At 45.7% G+C, this 19,504-nt stretch overlaps 1 long non-coding RNA gene across 1 annotated transcript in view; it reads left to right on the top strand.

The window, feature by feature from the left end:
* Positions 1–19,504, top strand: part of LOC120931213 — a 61,526-nt gene that overhangs the window by 14,467 nt on the left and 27,555 nt on the right. The window contains exons 2-4 of the long non-coding RNA XR_005747842.1: positions 10,634–10,695; positions 15,530–15,690; positions 17,762–17,929. This is a non-coding gene — a long non-coding RNA (uncharacterized LOC120931213). The remainder of the gene's footprint in view (positions 1–10,633; positions 10,696–15,529; positions 15,691–17,761; positions 17,930–19,504) is intronic.

The following is a 19,504-nucleotide window of genomic DNA, read 5'->3' on the forward strand; positions in this document are numbered from 1 at the left end:
TTTTTGGATGCGAGTCCTGGATCTGATGGTAGCCTTTTTCGAGGCAGTACCGTATGCTAGAGCTGCACGATTAACCGAGAAAATCGCGACCTCGATTAACCCCCCCACGATCTCCAGGCTGGATGACCCGCGATTTTCATGTCTCCCCGCCGGTTCCACATAACTAGTGGTGCAACGGCTCGTCAGAGCGGTAAAACACACATTGAAACTGTCTCCGCTCTGCTCGCACTCACAGCCCCGCCTCCTGCTAACCCCCTGCGCTGTGATGGACAGACTGCGGGTCCAATGATGGGATGTGTTCTGTCTAGTGCGGGGCTAGGAGGAGGCGGGGCTATGAGTGCGAGCAGAGCAGAGACCGTTTCAGTGGCCGGAACATACAGTTAAGGTGTGCAGCCATCCGTCCTCCCCAACATACCGGTCTCCGTCCGGTGATTACGACAGACACCAGCCTCACAGGTTTGGGGGGCGTCTGGGGGATCCAGTCGTCCCAGGATCACTGGACTTTACAGGAATCCCGTCTGCCCATCAATGTCCTGGAACTTTGGGTGATCAGGCTATGCCTCTCCACGTTGTCGAGGAGGTTGCAAGGTCACCCAATCAGGATTCAGTCAGACAATGCCACGGCGGTGGCTTATGTCAGCAATCAGGGGGGAACACAGAGCTCGGCTGCAGCGTCCAAGGACGCTCACATCCTGCGTTGGGCGTAAAGAAGCCCGCCAGCTCTATTGGCTGTCTACATCCCATGCGTATGTAGCGCTACCCCCCGAAGGAGCCGCTGATTTGTTGTTGAGATCGGCATATTAAGTTACCTTAATGTGGCATAGGGGTGCCGTTGAAGGACAAAGTAGTGAGCGAAGGTCCAGACAGTGAATAAAGGTTTTTCCAATGCTTTATTTCCAGGCCAACACAGCCAACATCAACATCAGATAGGAAGAAAAGGTTGATGAAGAAAAAGAAGAACCTTGCGGTATCAGGCCTGGATATTAACCGAGCAGTCCTGCTCTCAGTAGTATCAGATTGTCTTTCGTCGCCACTCTAGCCACCACTCTAGCCAGAGTGGGTGAAGTGCCCCCGGACAGACCTCTATCACAAGCCTGGCAGCCAAGGTGTCACTTTGGATTGCTGGGAGAAACAGGTCTCTCTCACAGACCTGGCTCTAGGGCCTCTGCCACAGGCCTATGACTTAGAGCGAGCTAAATGGATGAATGGAGCGAATCCTCCCAGTAGATTTTAGCATAGGTCACCGGATGACAGAAGAACCTGTCAGCATTCCGGTCACCAGATCCCCAATTGGTTCGTTCAAGCCCTGTTGGACAACCTGCCTCCAGCCGGGGGACTTACTGGCATCCTTGGACATCAGGGATGTCTATTTGCATTTCCCCATAGGCACCAAGCATCAGAGATATCTGTGTTTTGCGGTCAGGGTAGACCGCTATAAATTTGTGGCTCTCCCCTTTGGCCTGGCATCGGCACCAAGGGTGTTCACCAAGGTGCTTGCCCCAATTCTGGCCCTGCTAAGACAGTGTGACATCGCTATCGTGGGCTACTTGGACGATCGTCTTCTGAGGACCTGTCAAACCCTCCGACACTTTGGTTGGGTACTGAAGACTCAGAAGTCAATAATGGTACCGACTCAACGCCTAGTATATCTGGGGTTGATTCTGGACTCCTCGGAGGCAAAGGTTTTTTTACCCTGTGGAAAAATTGCAGACCCTTCGGGCTGCAGTGCGGCATTTGTCATCCCAGAAATGGTCGTCACTCCGCTTTTGCATGCGAGTTCTGGGCCTCATGGTGGCCGCCTCCAAGGCGGTATCATATGCGCAATCTCTCACGAGTATTACAGATGGAAATTCTGTCCAGATGGGACAAGTGCCCATCATCCCTGGATTGTCAAATCCGGGTGAGCCACCTGGTCAGGACCTCCCTAGTTTGGTGGCTGACCTCTCCGGCACTTCTGTCTGGGAAGTCGTTCATTCCCTTTCACTGGAAAGTCTTCACAACGAATGCCAGCCTTACCGGTTGGGGTGTAGTCTGGGAGGTTGTCGACCCAGGGTCGCTGGTCTCCGGAGGATTCCCACTTGCCGATCAATGTCCTGGAACTTCGGGCGATCAGGCTGTGCCTCTCCACATGGTCTCGGAGGCTACAAGGGCGTCCAATCAGGATCCAGTCGGACAATGCCACATCGGTGGCTTATGTCAACCATCAGGGGGAACAAGGAGCTCGGCTGCGGCGTCGTCGGTCACTCACATCCTGCGGTGGGCGGAAAGGAGCATGCCTGCTCTGTCAGCTGTTTACATTCCGGGCGTAGAAAACTGGCAGGCGGACTACCTAAGTCGCCAGATGCTGGATCAAGGGGAATGGTCGTTACATCCAACGGTGTTTCAACTCCTTTGCCGGAGGTGGGGCACACCGGACGTGGATCTCCTGGCTTCTCGACTCAATCGCAAGGTGTCGAGGTTCGTGGCCAGGTCCAGAGATCCCTGGGCAGACGCGTTGGTGGCCCCATGGGGTCAGTATCGGCTAATTTATGCCTTTCCTGAAGTTGCTTTCTTCGTCTGCTCCGCAGAGTCAAGGCTGAGGGGATCCCGGTAATTCTAATCGCTCCTGATTGGCCCCGGGCGTCCCTGGTACGCCGACCTCGTTCGCCTGGTGCCGAATGCACCCTGGCGGTTGCCATTCCGGGAGGACCTTCTGTCTCGAGGTCCCATACTTCATCCTGCTTTACAGTATTGAAAGCCAGGTACTAAGGGACCGAGGTCTGTCGGATTTGGTCATCTCAACCATGCTGAGGGCGCAAAACTCATCTTCTCTGAAGATCTACTATCGCACTTGGAAGGCCTACATCTCTCTGTGCGAGGCGATGGAGTGTCGTCCACGGGCATATTCGATTTCCAGGGTCCTGCTGTTTTTGCAGCGTGGAGTGGATCAGAAACTTGCCTTAAGCACCATTAAGGGACAGATTTCAGCCTTGGCTGTTTTCTTTCAAAGACCCTTGGTGACCCATCCACTGGTGGGTACGTTTGTGCAGGGGGTTCGACATGTGATTCCTCCAATTAGACCACCGCTTCCACCATGGGATTTGAATCTGGTGCTCTTGGCTCTTCAGGAGCCTCCTTTTGAGAACATCAGAGAAATTCCTCTCTTGACACTATCTCAGAATGTGGCCTTTCTAGTGGCCATTACATCTGTCAGACGAGTTTCTGAGATGGCGGCCTTGTCTTGCAAGACACCTTGGTACTTTTCTTCCGTAGGTGGTTTCAGCTTTTCACCTAAATGAGGACATTGTACTTCCTTCTTTGTGTCCTCAGCCATCGCATCCCAAAGAGGCTGTTGCATACCTTAGACGTGGTACGTGCCTTGTGGGTGTACCTGTCTGCTACGGCTCCGCTCCGGACGTCTGACTCACTGTTTGTGTCGGTGTCTGGTCCACAAAAGGACCTAGCGTTCTCATCAGCCACCATTTCTCGTGGATCAGGCAGACCGTCATCCAGGCTTACGCCCTTAAGGGGCGGGCGCCTCCTTTTCCTGTCACGGCACATTTCGACCAGGGCAATTGGTGCCTCCTGGGCTTTCCGACATCAAGCGTCTGTATCACAAGTGTGTAAGGCGGCGACTTGGTCTCACGTATTCCGAATTTTACAAGGTTGATGTGAGTGCATTATCGAATGCTTCCTTTGGCCGCAAGGTTTTGCCGGCGGCTGTTTAAAGTTGCAACTCCTCCATTGAGGAGCACTGTTTGGGGTGAAGTTTGTTTTTTGATTGCTGTTCCCACCCCTCGTTTTTTTGACACTGCTTGGGGATGTCCCACAAGTCAAGAATATAAGGAGCTGTATCCGTCCATGGAAGAAAAGAGAAAATATGATTTTTTTTTGTACTCACCATAAAAATCCTTTTCTCTGCCGTCCATGGCTGGATACAGCACCCACCCCTTCTTTTTTAACCACTTGCCGACCTCCTCATGTAAATATACGTCAGCAGAATGGCACAGACAGGCACAAGCACGTACCTGTATGTCCTCTGCTTGACGTGGGTGGGGGGTCCGAACGGGACCCCCGCTACATGCGGCGGTCGGCAAGCCTCGGGGAGCGATCCGGGACTACGGCGCGGCTATTCGTTTATAGCCGCCCCGTCGCGATCGCTCCCCGGAGCTGAAGAACGGGGAGAGCCGTGTGTAAACACGACTTCCCCGTGCTTCACTATGGCGGCGTATCGATCGAGTGATCCCTTATATAAGGGAGACTCGATCGATCACGTCAGTCCTACAGCCACACCCCCCTACAGTTGTAAACACACACTAAGGGAACACTAAATGTTACAGCGCCCCCTGTGTTTAACTCCCAAACTGCAACTGTCATTTTCACAATAAAGAATGCAATTTAAATGCATTTTTTGCTGTGAAAATTACAATGGTCCCAAAAATGTGTCAAAATTGTCCGCAGTGTCCGCCATAATGTCGCAGTCACGAAAAAAAATCGCTGATCGCCGCCATTAGTAGTAAAAAAAATAAAAATGCAATAAAACTATCCCCTATTTTGTAAACGCTATAAATTTTGCGCAAACCAAATGTTTTGGGGGATATTTATTATAGCAAAAAGTAAAAAATATTGAATTTTTTTCCAAATTGTCGCTCTATTTTTGTTTATAGCGCAAAAAATAAAAACCGCAGAGGTGATCAAGTACCACCAAAAGAAAGCTCTATTTGTGGGGGAAAAAAGGACGCCAATTTTGTTTGGGAGCCACGTCGCACGACCGCGCAATTGTTTGTTAAAGCGACGCAGTCCCGAACTGTAAAAACCCCTTGGGTCTTTAGGCAGGATATTGGTCCGGGGCTTAAGTGGTTAAGTTTGTACTGCTTTTTTTCAAACTGAGCTGCTGACTGCAGGGCAGAGGGTTATGTCTGGAGGGACCGCCCCCTGGGCGGGACTGTTTAACTCTGTTTAAAGTAACATGTATTCAAATATCTAACATGTTCTGCCTAGTCCTTTCCTATAGAACAGGAACATAACCCATATGTCAAGAATAGAAGGAGCTGTGTCCGTCCATGGACGATAGAGAAAAGGATTTTACGGTGAGTACAAAAAATCCTATTTTTCCTCAGTTTAGGCCGATTTTTATATATTCTTCTACACATTTTTTGGTAATAAAAATCACAAAAAGCGTATATTGATAGCGTCTACAAAATGGGAGGGATGGAATAATGGCTTTTTTTGTTTTACTAGTAATGGCAGTGATGTGCTATTTTTTATCAGGACTGTGACATTATGGCGGACATATCAGACACTTTTAACACATTTTTGTGACCACTGGCATTTGTACAGCGATCAGTGCTATAAAATTGCACTGATTACTATGTAAATGTCACTGGAAGGTAAGGGGTTAACACTAGGGGGCGATCAAGGGGTTAACTGTGTGTCCTATGTGTGTGTTCTAACTGTACGGGATGGGACTGACTTTCTCCTCACAGAACTGGGATGTGTATGTTTACACACACACGTCCCTGTTCTGCCTCTCGTGTTTGCGATCGCTCAAGGACAGCGGTCATCGCAACCGCCTGTCACGAGCATTGGCATCTCCGCTGTGCAGTGGGTCACGCGCCTACCATCCCTCTTAAAGGGACCAACGTACATCTAATAATGTTCACGGGATCGTGCCGACCTGCCTCAGTATGATGACGTCAGGTCGGCAAGTGGTTAACCACTTAAGGACCGGACCAATATGCTGCTAAATGACCCAAGGGGTTTTTACAATTCGGCACTGTGTCGCTTTAACAGACAATTGCGCGGTTGTGCGACGTGGCTCCCAAACAAAATTGGCGTCCATTTTTCCCCACAAATAGAGCTTTCTTTTGGTGGTATTTGATCACTTCTGCGGTTTTAATTTTTTGCGCTATAAACAAAAATAGAGCAACAATTTTGAAAAAAATTCAATATTTTTTACTTTTTGCTATAATAAATATCCCCCAAAAACATATCTAAAAAATTTTTTTCCCTCAGTTTAGGCCGATACGTGTTCTTCTTCTACCTATTTTTGGTAAAAAAAAAAACGCAATAAGCGTTTATCGATTGGTTTGCGCAAAATTTATAGCGTTTACAAAATGGGGGATATTTTTATTAATTTTTTATTTTTTTACTACTAATGGCAGCGATCAGCGATTTTTTTCGTGACTGCGACATTATGGCGGACACTTCGGACAATTTTGACACATTTTTGGGACCATTGTAATTTTCACAGCAACAAATGCATTTAAATTGCATTGTTTATTGTGAAAATGACAGTTGCAGTTTGGGAGTTAACCACAGGGGGCGCTGTAGGAGTTAGTGTTCACTTAGTGTGTGTTTACAACTGTAGGGGGGTGTGGCTGTAGGACTAACGTCATCGATCGAGTCTCCCTAATAAAAGGGATCACTCGATCGATACGCCGCCACAGTGAAGCACGGGGAAGCCGTGTTTACATACGGCTCTCCTCGTTCTTCAGCTCCGGGGAGCGATCGCGACGAAGCGGCTATAAACGAATAGCCGCGCCGTCGTCCCGGATCGCTCCCCGAGGGAATCCGACCGCCGCAAGTACCGGGGGGGGGGTCCCGATCGGACCCCCAACCCACGTCAAGCAGAGCACGTACAGGTACGTTGATGTGCCATTCTGCTGACGTACATGAGGCGGTCGGCAAGTGGTTAAAGAAACGTAGTAGTGTGATGCCTGTAGCTGCCGGATCATCCCAGTAAAACCCCTTCAATCAGACAACGTACGGGTATGTCCCTGAGGCTGAAGATACAATACTGATATCTTACCCCTCCTTCTCCTGAAACAAACACCGGCTTAATATCTTTCCACTGGCGTCTCTACTGGTGTAAACTTTTTTCACAATTGCCCTAATCGTTTATAACTGAAATGTATTTTGTTATATGGCACATCGATTTTTTTGTTGTGTTTTTGTTTTTGTTTTTTTTTTGTTTTTTTTAGCTGCCCTTCTAACACTGTATGGGATCATTTGTGTGTGAATTATTTTTCCCTTATTTTATTGCTGCTTTCCATAAGCCTTTGGAAAACTTTCTTAAAACCCTCAAAGTTTTGTGAAATAAAATGGGGATTCTTAGTTGGCATGTATTGCAATACATGTTCAAGCTGGCCAACTGCGTCAGTGATCCCCTTCTGGCCAGTCCCTACTCTATAACTAGATAACTACCCCCCCCCCCCCCCACCCTCTTCCTACTGCTCCTGCCTTCATATCCTAATGTCTGTGTTGCTTCTGACCCTCCCTTTCTATCCCCCCTGCCCTCTTTTTTCCTAACCCCAGATATTTGACATATGTGATCTACAAATTAGGTTAAATAAAGACACAAGTCCATGTAATTCAACCAATAAAAAAAATCTCCTTAATCCCATATACTCAATCCTTCACCTACTGTTGGTCCAGAGGAAGGCGAAAAACACCTGCCAAGCATGATCCAATTTGCTACAGCAGGGAAAAAAATTCCTTCCTGATCCCCCCCCCCCCCCCCAAGAGGCGATCAGATTTTCCCTGGATCAATTTTATCTATAAATGTCACTACCCAATCATTTTATGTAGAGGTCGACCGATATATCGGCCGATATTTAGCCTTTTTAAAGAAATCGGCATCGGCCGATTATTATCTAAAAAAAGTGCGATTGTTGGAGATCTGAGGCAAGGGTGTGCTGGGTGGAAATTCCGGCCGCCCTCCCACCCACTGTCTATTTTAAACGGCTGCTATCACGGCCGCTACATGACTTTTTTTCCCCCAGTGGAGGAAGTCGGCAGCGGTGGCCGCCGATTGGCTGTTCCTGGCCGCGCTGCATTCTGGGGATTGTAGTCTGGAGGCAGAGGCAGGCCCCGCGGCACATCAGGGGACGAATGGAGCTGTCTTTTGCCATGCGAGGGGACAGAACGGAGCCGGGAGCACTCCTCTGGTGGGCACTGAAGAGGTGGCAGTAAATGACAGCTTGGCACTGGTGTGGGCACTGGTGAGCTTGGCACTGGTGTGGGCACTGGTGAGGTGGCAGTGGACAGCTTGGCACTGGTGGGCACTGAATGACAGCTTGGCACTGTGAGCTGGGTACTGGTGAGGTGGCAATGAATGACAGCTTGGCACTGGTGGGCTGCACTGGTGAGCTTGGCACTGGTAGGCTGCACTGATGGACACCAATGAAGTGGCACTGACAGGCTGAACTGGAAGGCACTATTGAGGTGGCACTGACAGGCTGAACTGGTGGGTACTGATGAGGTTGCACTGACAGGCACGAATGGACACTGATAGGCTGCACTGGTGGGCACTAATGAGGTGGCACTGAATCTGATGAGGTTGCATTGACGGTCTGCTTTGGTGGGGACTAATGGATACTGATGGGCTGCACTATTGGGCACTGATGTGGCACTGACAGGCTGCACTGATGGACACTGACAGGCTGAACTCGTGGGCACTAATGAGGTGGCAATGATGGGATACGAATAGGCTGCACCCCACCTCTCCCCCCTAAACAATAACCTCCTCCCCACCTCTCCACCCTAGATTTTCTGAGATGGGGGATCGGCCGCAAAAATCGGCAACATATATCGGCATCGGCCAGCGAAAATCCCTTATCAGTCGACCTCTAATTTTATGTACATGTACAAATTGGTTCGGTAGATTTGAGTGGAGGGTATACCTTCCCTCTTGCATATATGCTGGTAAATGATTTTAGCTGTGTGGTATAAAATCTAGGGTTAATCTCTACCTTCAGAACTCTCCTTATAATATGTACTGTAACTACCTAACTTTTTTTTATTTTTTACTTGCCTACCTTACTACCTAGCTAACTTTTTTATTTATTTTCTTATCCATTTACTGTTGATGGACTTTGGAAATGGTGGTAGATACTTGGGAAAGAGCACTAGGTCTTAAATGCCTTCCACCATTTTATGTCCATTTCCCATGAGCTGGTATGTTTTGGCTCCATTTATCGCAGAGAAAGTCAAAACCATCGAACAGCCTCTGCTCCTCAGCTGAGATGGCCTCTAATGGTCCATGAAGCTTTCAAGTTCTATTTTGTGCTGTGCCATTATCCTTAAGCTCTGAAAAAAAAAAAAAAAAGAGAAATTCAATCCATGAATGATTCGAAGAAAAGCCTCTGGTGGCTGTTACCCCTGAATGGGCCATCCAAGTCCATATGACTGTGAGATGCAAGATACCAGTCATGACTGCTCACCGACAATAATGATTATTATGTGGCTGTGTGTGTGGGCCTATAGAAAACAATAACCTGCACTCAGGTAAAATAAAAATGGGGCATTGTGCATGAGCCTTTAGGGCCCATGTTGTTAAAGGTCAGTAAAATTGTGTGGTTGAGCCATTCTCTTACCACTGTTTCTCCCTTTAGCTGAAGAAATGGCAGCCAGGAGTATACACACGCCACAGGAATTCTACCCCCTCTCCTGCCCAGTGCAGCCCATCCAAGTCAATGAGGCCACTCTGCAAGCGCCCTGCAATCACATGCAATGCACACAGTGGGGTTGTTTTGCATTTAGTGGGTTTGAACAGTGCCTGTGAATGAGCCCTGATCTGTACAGCACATACTCTGTCATTATCAGCAAAATAGATCTGATTGTCTTCATCTGCCCAATTATGACAATGAAGAACACCTCTGCCGTGTCCTCTGCACCTTTCTAGTGGAATCTCTAATGCAGGGCTCGACAAATCCCGGGCGCCAGGTCGCCATGGCGACTAGAAATAGGGTCCTGGCGACTTGGCTTGGAAGGGGGGCAAAAAAAAAAAAAATTTTTTTGTGAGCTGGCTCCATCTGGTGGTGAGCCATTGGTATTACAAGTTATTACCACCAGATGTGTAAGCTGGCGCCATCTGGTGGTGGTTACAAGTGGTTCTGGTGGTATTACAAGTTAAGCATTACAAGTTAAACAGCAATTCTAATGTAATTTTTCACTATTTACACTGCCATCTTCTTCCCTCTAATTAGAACCCCCAAACATTATATATATTTTTTATCCTAACACCCTAGAGAAAAAATGGAGATTGTTGCAATACTTTCTGTCACGCCGTGTTTGCGCAGCGGTCTTACAAGCGCACTTTTTTGGGAAAAAATTACACTTTTTTTAATTAAAAAATAAAACCGTAAAGTTATCCCCATTTTTTTTTTAGTATTATGAAAGATAATGTTACGCCGAGTAAATTCATACCCAACATGTCACGCTTTAAAATTGCGTCCGCTCGTGGAATGCTGACAAACTTTTACCCTTTAAAATCTTCATAGGCGACGTTTAAAAAAATCTACAGATTGCATGTTTTGAGTTACAGAGGAGGTCTAGGGCTAGAATTATTGCTCTCGCTCTACCAATAGTGGCGATACCTCACATGTGTGTTTTAAACACCGTTTACATATGCGGGGGCTGCTCACGTATGTGTTCGCTCCTGCGCGCAAGCTCGTCGGGACGGGGCGCGTTTTCTGGCTCCTAACTTTTTTAGCTGGCTCCTAGATTCCAAGCAAATTTGTCAACCCCTGCTCTAATGACTGCATTCTGCTAGAAATGTCCAGCACTTCTTTAGTGACCAGTTCCCAGCTACTCCATGTGGATCTCTCAGTTCCTCTACATCTTGATGTTTACATTTATTCATTATTTCTAGGTGAATTCTGTGCCGCTCTGACTTGGAACAATGGCAACGCCAGCAGCAGTGAACCCGCAGTGGTGAGTACAAAATATAATATTTCCTTCAAAGTAATTGATATAAATGTTGTTGTTTTTTTACAGCCAGGGATGTTGACAATGTAATGGCGAGCCTTCCTCATCACACTTGTGATAGTTTAGTAAATCTTGTGGTTTGGTAGACTATGAGTGGTAGAGATTCTTGCAGTGAAGGGTGTTTATCAGAGCCGAGCAAAAATGGGATTTAGTAAATGAATGCTTTATATAAAGGGATGTAGGATTTCCTATGGTTCTATGGGGTGATCATAAAAACATTTTATTGGAGGTCATGTAGATCACAATATAAAGAAAAGATAACAGAGAAATATCTTGTCGGTTTGGATAGAGTGGGAAAGGGGAAGAGAACTCTCTATCAGGTTTTTCCTTTTCTGTGTCTCCCTGGGGAGATTTATCACGGTTTGTCCTGATGACTACAACAAAAGGTAAGGGGAAATCTTCCAGATGTTCCAGGAAGAGCTGTGTGAAGTTGGCCACCATTATTTATGTCCTTTTTTTGTTCAGTCATTGGGCTAAACAGAACAAAAAAAGAACAGATTCCTCCATCCACACAAACAAGGTGTCTGGAGGAGTCTCAAGAAAATGTGGTTTTAGCCTGGATCAACCGAATCAATTTTTTTTTTTACAATAATCATATATCTGAAAATAATTCAATAAAATAATATTCCAACTTCATCCACAAGGGATGCAGTTCTAATGGTCAAGCGCAAATAACAACAAAACGAGAAAAAATAGTTTCCCCGAAGAAGACCAAAATTGGAACAATATGGAATAAAAGAATGAATTTTATTAAATAGAAAAAATATATAGTGCAACAAAGAACATAGAAAATGGCAGATAAACAGAGTGGTATCACAGTTAAAAAAGACAACGTTGTCAATTAAAATCAGGGGAATCTCAGCTGCGCATCACACATAAATAACCCAATAACCAAACACACCAGGTTCAGGCACACAATTTAGTGGAGCACAGCTCAGAGTGGGAACAATCCCAGACTTTAGTATATTGAACAGTCTTGTATGTAGAAGGGGGAGGGGGGTTTCCAGTGAGATGAATGTGCTATTTGAAAAGGGTGAATCCAGAGATAAGGGTGTTGGTTGGATGGATGTGGTAGATCTGTCACTTTGTCAGTAGGACAAAAACTTGCTAATCACAATGGTAATAGAACTCAGATACAGTCCATAGAAAAACATTAGTGTGATTAGCGCAAGTATGCACAGGCTTCAATAGGTACATATATAGCACAAGTATGGCGCTGGGCTGCAAATATGGGGGAGAGTGTAAAATACAGGGGTCGAGCTGGTATGTCCATAATGAAAAACATTGGGTAGAGGTGGCAGAGCTCACCAGCTGGTTGATAACAGTCCTTCACCTGTTTAGCCTCTCAATACCCCATTATACTCACAGGACACAAGCTGGGTTTTCAATGTGCTGGGCAGCACACACACAGGAAAAGACAGCAGCACACTGCTTCTCCACTGTGTGATCCGTGCTGCAGTAAGACCATGCAGATGGCAGGCAAGCTTCAGGTGTGATCCTGTGTGAAGTCAGGCAGCCAAACAGAGAGCACAGGAAGCCGGTGGAAGAGACAGAGAATATCCTCATCAGCTGCTGGTTCCCAGAGGATGTGCTGATGTTAAGCTGACTAGTTTCAACAGCCAACGAACGCTGTTTTCATCAGAGGAGTCTCCCCTGCTGTGACATTGTTTTCTGATAGCAGGGCTCTCTCTGTAATTTCCATTCAGGAAATGTTTGGAACGGCTACCTCTGCTCTTGTTTGGGAAATTTCCTCTAATGTCCTGTTGAACGGGGAGTGAAGGGAACTTCCCCAGCGGTTCACATACAGCAAAAAAAACAAACACTGGCAGGAGTTTTAAACTCTTCTCGAACTAAAACTAAAAAATCTTTTTTGGAATACATACACTTTAAGGCCCCTTTCACCCTGGGGCAGGAGGTGCGTCGGCGTCTATTTTTAGTGATGCTTTACTGTTGGATTTTCTGCGCTATTCGGCTACTGGTGGTGCGGTTTTACCTCCCGCTAGCAGCTGAGAAAGCGTTAAAAACCATGCAAACCGCTTCTGCAGAGGCACTTTGCCGGCGGTATAGCAGCGGTGTACCATTGAATTCAATGGGCTGGAGCGGTATACACATCGCTCCTCCAACGCTTCAAAAATGCTGCTAGCAAGACCACCATAGTGAAGTACTATTTATTAAAAATTCCAAAAAATATTGCATCGCCAAATGGCCTCTTACTTTTGGTGGTGCCTTGGACCTGCGTTCCAATCCGGAGAACCAGCGGGACCTGAAGTGCGTAATTGTACGTAACCAGTTCCGGTACCGCTGGTTCTCCGGATTGGAACGCACGCCAGCTTCCCCAGCGAGGAACCCTCTCCATATCATCTTCGCAACGCTGACTAGCCTCAGTGCCAGGTCCAAGGCACCACCAAAAGTAAGAGGCCATTTGGCGATGCAATATTTTATGGAATTTTTAATAAATAGTACTTCACTATGGTGGTTTCCCTCTCTCTTTGTTTGATACTGTGAGATTGATTGGACTAAGGGAACGTAGAGCCGCGCAGTTGAATCCTGGAATACTGGTTCTGTGACCAATGCTTTACTTGACCTCTTTTTAATTAAAAAGGTCAACACCTTGTGGTATGGAGCCATCCATTTGTGCACCTTTTTGGGGATAATTCTGATCTTGGTGGAGGTGGACATCTCTTGTATCGAATTTCCAGCACTGTAATATTGAGTTCTAGTACTCTCCAACACGGAAACTCATGAATGGACTTTATTTATTCATTTATTTATGTATTCACATTCATTTATGTAGTTTTGTGTCACCGTCTGTTATTATTGTCGGATTAGTGTCATTTCTGCTTACTGTTGGTTCAGAAGGACCATCTTATATAATTTTCACCCACTTTATTATTATTATTATGCATTATCACTATTGACTTTAGCGCCCCCTTTATACACTACGGTAATCTAGGTAAGAAGACCAGAAGGGAGATGTTTGTTGTCTTACCCATGCAGCAGAAAGTGACGACAGTGTCCCTGCAGATCCCAACACCCCAGAAGGATCTGGTGTTTCCTGACTCTACCAAAAGAATTGTTCTGTTGCAGTTCTGTCCCTGCTGGAAAGACGTTCTCCTCTATTGTGACCATAAGTCTTCTGTGTGCAGTAGTGCCCCTAATACCTACCCGTGTACCTTTCTATGTCCACGAGTCACTTCATGACTGGCTGAGACACAGCAGCGGCGCCATTGGCTCCTGTGGCTGTCAAAGTCAGTTACCCAATCAGGAGAGAGGAGGGTGCGGGGCCGAACGGCAGCTCTGTCTGAATGGACACGCCGTGCTGCAGTTCAGATTCCCCCATAGCAAGCTGCTTGCAGTTGGTACACTCGACAGGAGGGAGGAGGCAGGAGCAGCGAAGAGGGACCAGAGAAGAGGAGGATTCAGGCTGCCATGTGCAAATCCCCATATGCTATTTGTTTCTGTATGAGATCACCAGCCACAGTGCTGTCTAGCAACAGTCTTTTACCTCATCCTAAGGCAGGCAATAGTTTATGCTCGATTTTCCCCCCATCAACACAGTCAGTGTTGTGGCAATCCCTTCCATGCAGCTGTTGTGTTCTCCCGGCGGTGGGGGGGGGGGGGGGGTTTCTCCTACCAGGAGAACACAGTCAATTTGTGCAAGCAGCTATAGCCGCTGGCAATAATTGCATGGTAGAAATCCAACATGCTGGTTGTACCCAAGTCGATCAGTGGGACAGCCCATACATGGATCGAATCTCAGCCAGTTCCTTTCGAACCGTCTATGGCCAGCTTTACTTTTCCATTCACATGCACAATCCTTTTATATTGAGCAGAAAATAGTTGTTTCTGTAACATCACCAGGTGCTTGAGCACAGCAGGCCCATTTATGCTCGTCCGCCCACCCTCTTAGGTCTCTGAGTGGCTTTGGTCCAACTCCTGCTATTCAATCTATTAAGCAGGAAAGTAATGTTGATATTTTGTATATTGTAAGTAACTAACAACTCCACTTTTTTCCAAACATCCTCATTCCAAGAGCTTATTCATTTATTTTTTTATCTGACCATATGCTCACATAAAATGCTGAAAGCTTTCAGTGTAATTTTTCATTGTATGTGCTTTTACATAAGGGCTCTTTGTTATTGGAGGCATTTTTTTTTATACTTGCCTGCTTTGTCTAATGGTTTAGCACAGAGCAGCCCTGATCCTCCTCTTCTGGGGTCCCCTGCTGGTGCTCCTCCCCCTTGTGTTGCCTGAATGCCAAGCCGCTTGCTATGGGGCAATGAACGTGTTCGCTCCTGAGCCTCCTGTATACATCCATAAGACACGCCCCCCTCCTCACTGGCTGTGATTTGACAGCAGCGGCAGCCAATGGCTGTCACCTGTAAAGGCCAATCATCCACAGCCAGGGCATTCCGCCCCACATTCATACACACATACACTTTCCTTGTATACATGTTGCTGAAAAACAGAAAATGCCCTGGTCGCAGGTGACTGGCCTATGCAGGTGAAAGCCTCTTGGCAGGTTTTTATCCTAGTCCGAATGACTGAGCTCACCGCTTATCAGGGTTGCTACTCATTCATGACAAATGAGCACACAGAGCAAAAGATATAAGGGTAGATAGGCAGTGAATTATTGCTGTTCTGGAAGAGATGGGTGAGCCATGAGTAATGCTTTGTATACACATACATTGTCGCCTTATACATTAGTATGTACAGCTGTTTAGATGTTAATCAGCCTAAATCCTTTGCGTTTTATATACTTCTTGTTTTGATTTGATAGGTACATTCCACCTATCATCTGGGGAAAAAGTGGACATATCCAAACAGCACTGTATGGAAAGATGTGTCGGGTCAGCTCTCCAAACCCGTACGGTCTGAGGAAGTAACTGATGGAGCTACTGCAACCTTCGACCTCTTTGAGCCACTAGCTCTGCACTGGAGGTTTGTACATACATGAAGAGGTGGTGGGCACTATTTACAACCCCATTTCCAAAACGTTTGGAACACTGTGTAAAATCTACATAAAAACAGAATGCAATGATTGGCAAATCTCATAAACCCATATTTTATTCACAATAGAACATAAAAAAACATCAAATGTTTAAACTGAGCAAATACTTTTAAGAAAATAAAAGGACATTTTTTTTAAATTGATGGCAGCAACATGTCTCAAAGTTGGGCAACAAAAAGCTGGCAAAATATAGCGCCAGTTCTAAAAAAGACCATGTTTACCACGGTTTAGCATCTCCTCCTCCCTTTTTTTTTTATATCAACACTCTGGAGACCGAGGAGAGCAGTTGCTGGAGTTTTGGGAAAGGAATTTTGTCCCATTCTTTGCTGAGCATATGCTGCTCTAAAACCTGAATATATCTTTCAGCATTAATGGTGCTTTTCCAAATGTGCAAGCTGCCCATTCCATACACACTAATGCCCCCCACACCATCAGAGAGATGGCAGAGGAGAGGGATCTTCAGCTTGTTATCAGTGCTCCGTTCAAAAGCCTGCATCTCTGATGGTATTGGCCAATGGGCTTCACTGCTGATTGGTGTATTCTGATGGCAGGGGAGTCCCGCTGTCGGAACACAATAACATAATGGGGAAAATTTCCCTATCCACCTCAAATGTGTGGATGGGTAAATCGCCTCAGTTTTAGAATTTTTCTTATTTATAAGAAAAGAGAGAGTATACAGCTCTATAGTTACATATTTTATACATATCATAGTTACTTAGTAGGTGAGGTTGAAAAAAGACACAAGTCCAACCTATGTGTGCGATTATATGTCAGTATTGCATTGTATTTCCCTGTATGTTGTGGTCGTTCAGGTGCTTTTCTAATAGTTTTTTGAAACAATCAATGCCCGCCCCTGCTGAGACCACCGCCTGTGGAAGAGAATTTAAGGTTAAACCGCCTTTCTTCTAGTTTTAGTGAATGGCCACGTGTCCCCTACTGTGGGGTCACCAGTACGGTATTTGTACATTGAAATCATATCCCCTCTCAAGCGTCTCTTCTCCAGAGAGAACAAGTTCAGTGCTCATAACCTATCCTTATAACTAGACGGCATACTACAGGTGCTGCCGGACCAGAGTCTTGTAGAGTGGGAGAATTATCATTTTATCTCTGGAGTTGATCCTTTTTTTAATGCATGCCAATATTCTGTTGGTTTTGTCAGCAGCAGCTTGACATTGCATGCCATTGCTGAGCCTGTCGTCTACTAGGACCCCCAGGTCCTTTTTTAACCCTAGATTTCCCCCCCGTGTATAGATTGCATTAATATTTTTGCCACCCAAATGCATTATTTTACATTTTTCCACATAAAGCCTCATTTGTCATGTCGTTGCAGTGCTGCTGGTCAGCGTGACTCATTCAGATGAAAGGGCTGCACTACAACGTGTAATGCACGTGATTGTGGTGTGGGCATCTCGGGGTTAAAACGGGCAGTAAAGAGGCCTATCATCTGCTTGTCAACTGCCCTGTTTCATGAGGGGCCCCAAGGGCCTGCTAAAAAATTAATGAGCGCTATATTTATTGGGCCCCTTTGTGATGGGGTGGAGTCTGCCTTCTCAGGGGGGAATCTGTCCAATGATTCCCTCTAAACCCCCCCCCCCCCATGCTGAACAGGCAGATGATAGGTCTGTGTCTTCTCCTTTTTTGCAGAACAGACACAGCCCGCTCTCTATGGGCACTAGGATGTAAACAGACCGCCTGTTGGTTTACACATTCCGCCAGATGGATGGGGAACCCTCAGTCTGTTTTTTAGGATCGGAATGAAAGTCGGCAGGTGTTAACACACATGTCCGTTGACACCTGTCACTCCATAGAGGGCAATGGATGGTCCGATTGGGTCCGCCTAAAAAAACTTAACAGGCAGACCCGATCGGTCCACCTGTGTGCAAAGGGACACCTTTATCTATGAAAAATGGAAGGTAAAGGTGGGAAAGAATGGGGGGGTGCAATGATGAAGAGAGGGGGTTATATCTGCTTAAAAATATCTTTATTCTCTTCATCCTACAGATAATGTCACTGTGGTTATATGTACTGGAATAGCCAATCACAGCGAGAAGCAGTATATTCGGACTTTTGTGGACCATGCTCAGAAAAATGGATATAGATGTGCTGTGTTGAATCACCTCGGAGCTTTACTGAATATTGAGCTAACATCTCCACGCATGTTTACGTATGGTAAGCGGGTTTAGGGGTTTTAGAGGACCGCATTCTAAATGTACATGAGCCAAAAGACATATTCAAGGTATAAAAATACACAATGACATCTGTTATACAGTATGGCATCTAAATGCTAAAAAATAGCCTTGTATCGGCAATAGTCCCTTTCACAATTTCACGCTACTGGCTTTTTAATAATGTTAGAATAAAAGTATAATATATATATATATGACTTGATGTTCTACATGTGGCATGCCACTGAATGATGTCAATTGAATCAAGTATTGGTATTCCAACTGCCCACTCAAACCTTCCCTGACTGGCTGTTGCCTTAGCCGGCATAAAGGAAGTTTTTATTTCCCTATTAAGAACTTGATCACTAGTCATAACCTAGTACCCAGTGAGTCCCGTCCCCCCCCCCCTTTTCTTTTTTGTTACTTTTATTTAATACACTGTTATTTTCTTGTTCAATATTTTTGACGATCAGGAACCACATACAGTACAGACCAAAAGTTTGGAAACACCTTCTCATTCAAAGAGTTTTCTTTATTTTCATGACTATGAAAATTGTAGATTCACACTGAAGGCATCAAAACTATGAATGAACACATGTGGAATTATACATAACAAAAAAGTGTGAAACAACTGAAAATATATTTCATATTCTAGGTTCTTCAAAGTAGCCACCTTTTGCTTTGATTACTGCTTTGCACACTCTTGGCATTCTCTTGATGATGAGCTTCAAGTGGTAGCACCCCATCACTCTCCTTCTTGGTCAAATAGCCCTTACACAGCCTGGAGGTGTGTTTGGGGTCATTGTCCTGTTGAAAAATAAATGATGGTCCAGCTAAACGCAAACCGGATGGAATAGCATGCCGCTGCAAGATGCTGTGGTAGCCATGCTGGTTCAGTATGCCTTCAATTTTGAATAAATCCCCAACAGTGTCACCAGCAAAGCATCCCCACACCATTACACCTCCTCCTCCATGCTTCACAGTGGGAACCAGGCATGTAGAGTCCATCCGCTCACCTTTTCTGCGTCACACAAAGACACAGGGGTTGGAACCAAAGATATCAAGTTTTGACTCATCAGACCAAAGCACAGATTTCCACTGGTCTAATGTCCATTCCTTGTGTTCTTTAGCCCAAACAAGACTCTCCTGCTTGTTGCCTTTCTTTAGCAGTGGTTTCCTAGCAGATATTCTACCATGAAGGCCTGATTCACACAGTCTCCTTAACAGTTCTAGAGATGTGTCTGCTGCAAAAGGTGGCTACTTTAAAGAACCTAGAATATGAAATATTTTTTCAGTTGTTTCACACTTTTTTGTTATGTATAATTCCACATGTGTTCATAGTTTTGATGCCTTCAGTGTGAATCTACAATTTTCATAGTCATGAAAATAAAGAAAACTCTTTGAATGAGAAGGTGTGTCCAAACATTTGGTCTGTACTGTACATCATAGTTACATAGTTAGTCAGGTTGAAAAAAGACACAAGTCCATCCAGTTCAACCTCAAAAAAATAAACAAACAAAATAAAAAACACAATACAATCCCATACACCCAACTCCATACCCACAGTTGATCCAGAGGA

This window comes from Rana temporaria, chromosome 3 (assembly GCF_905171775.1).
Source record: "Rana temporaria chromosome 3, aRanTem1.1, whole genome shotgun sequence".
Taxonomy (NCBI): domain Eukaryota; kingdom Metazoa; phylum Chordata; class Amphibia; order Anura; family Ranidae; genus Rana; species Rana temporaria.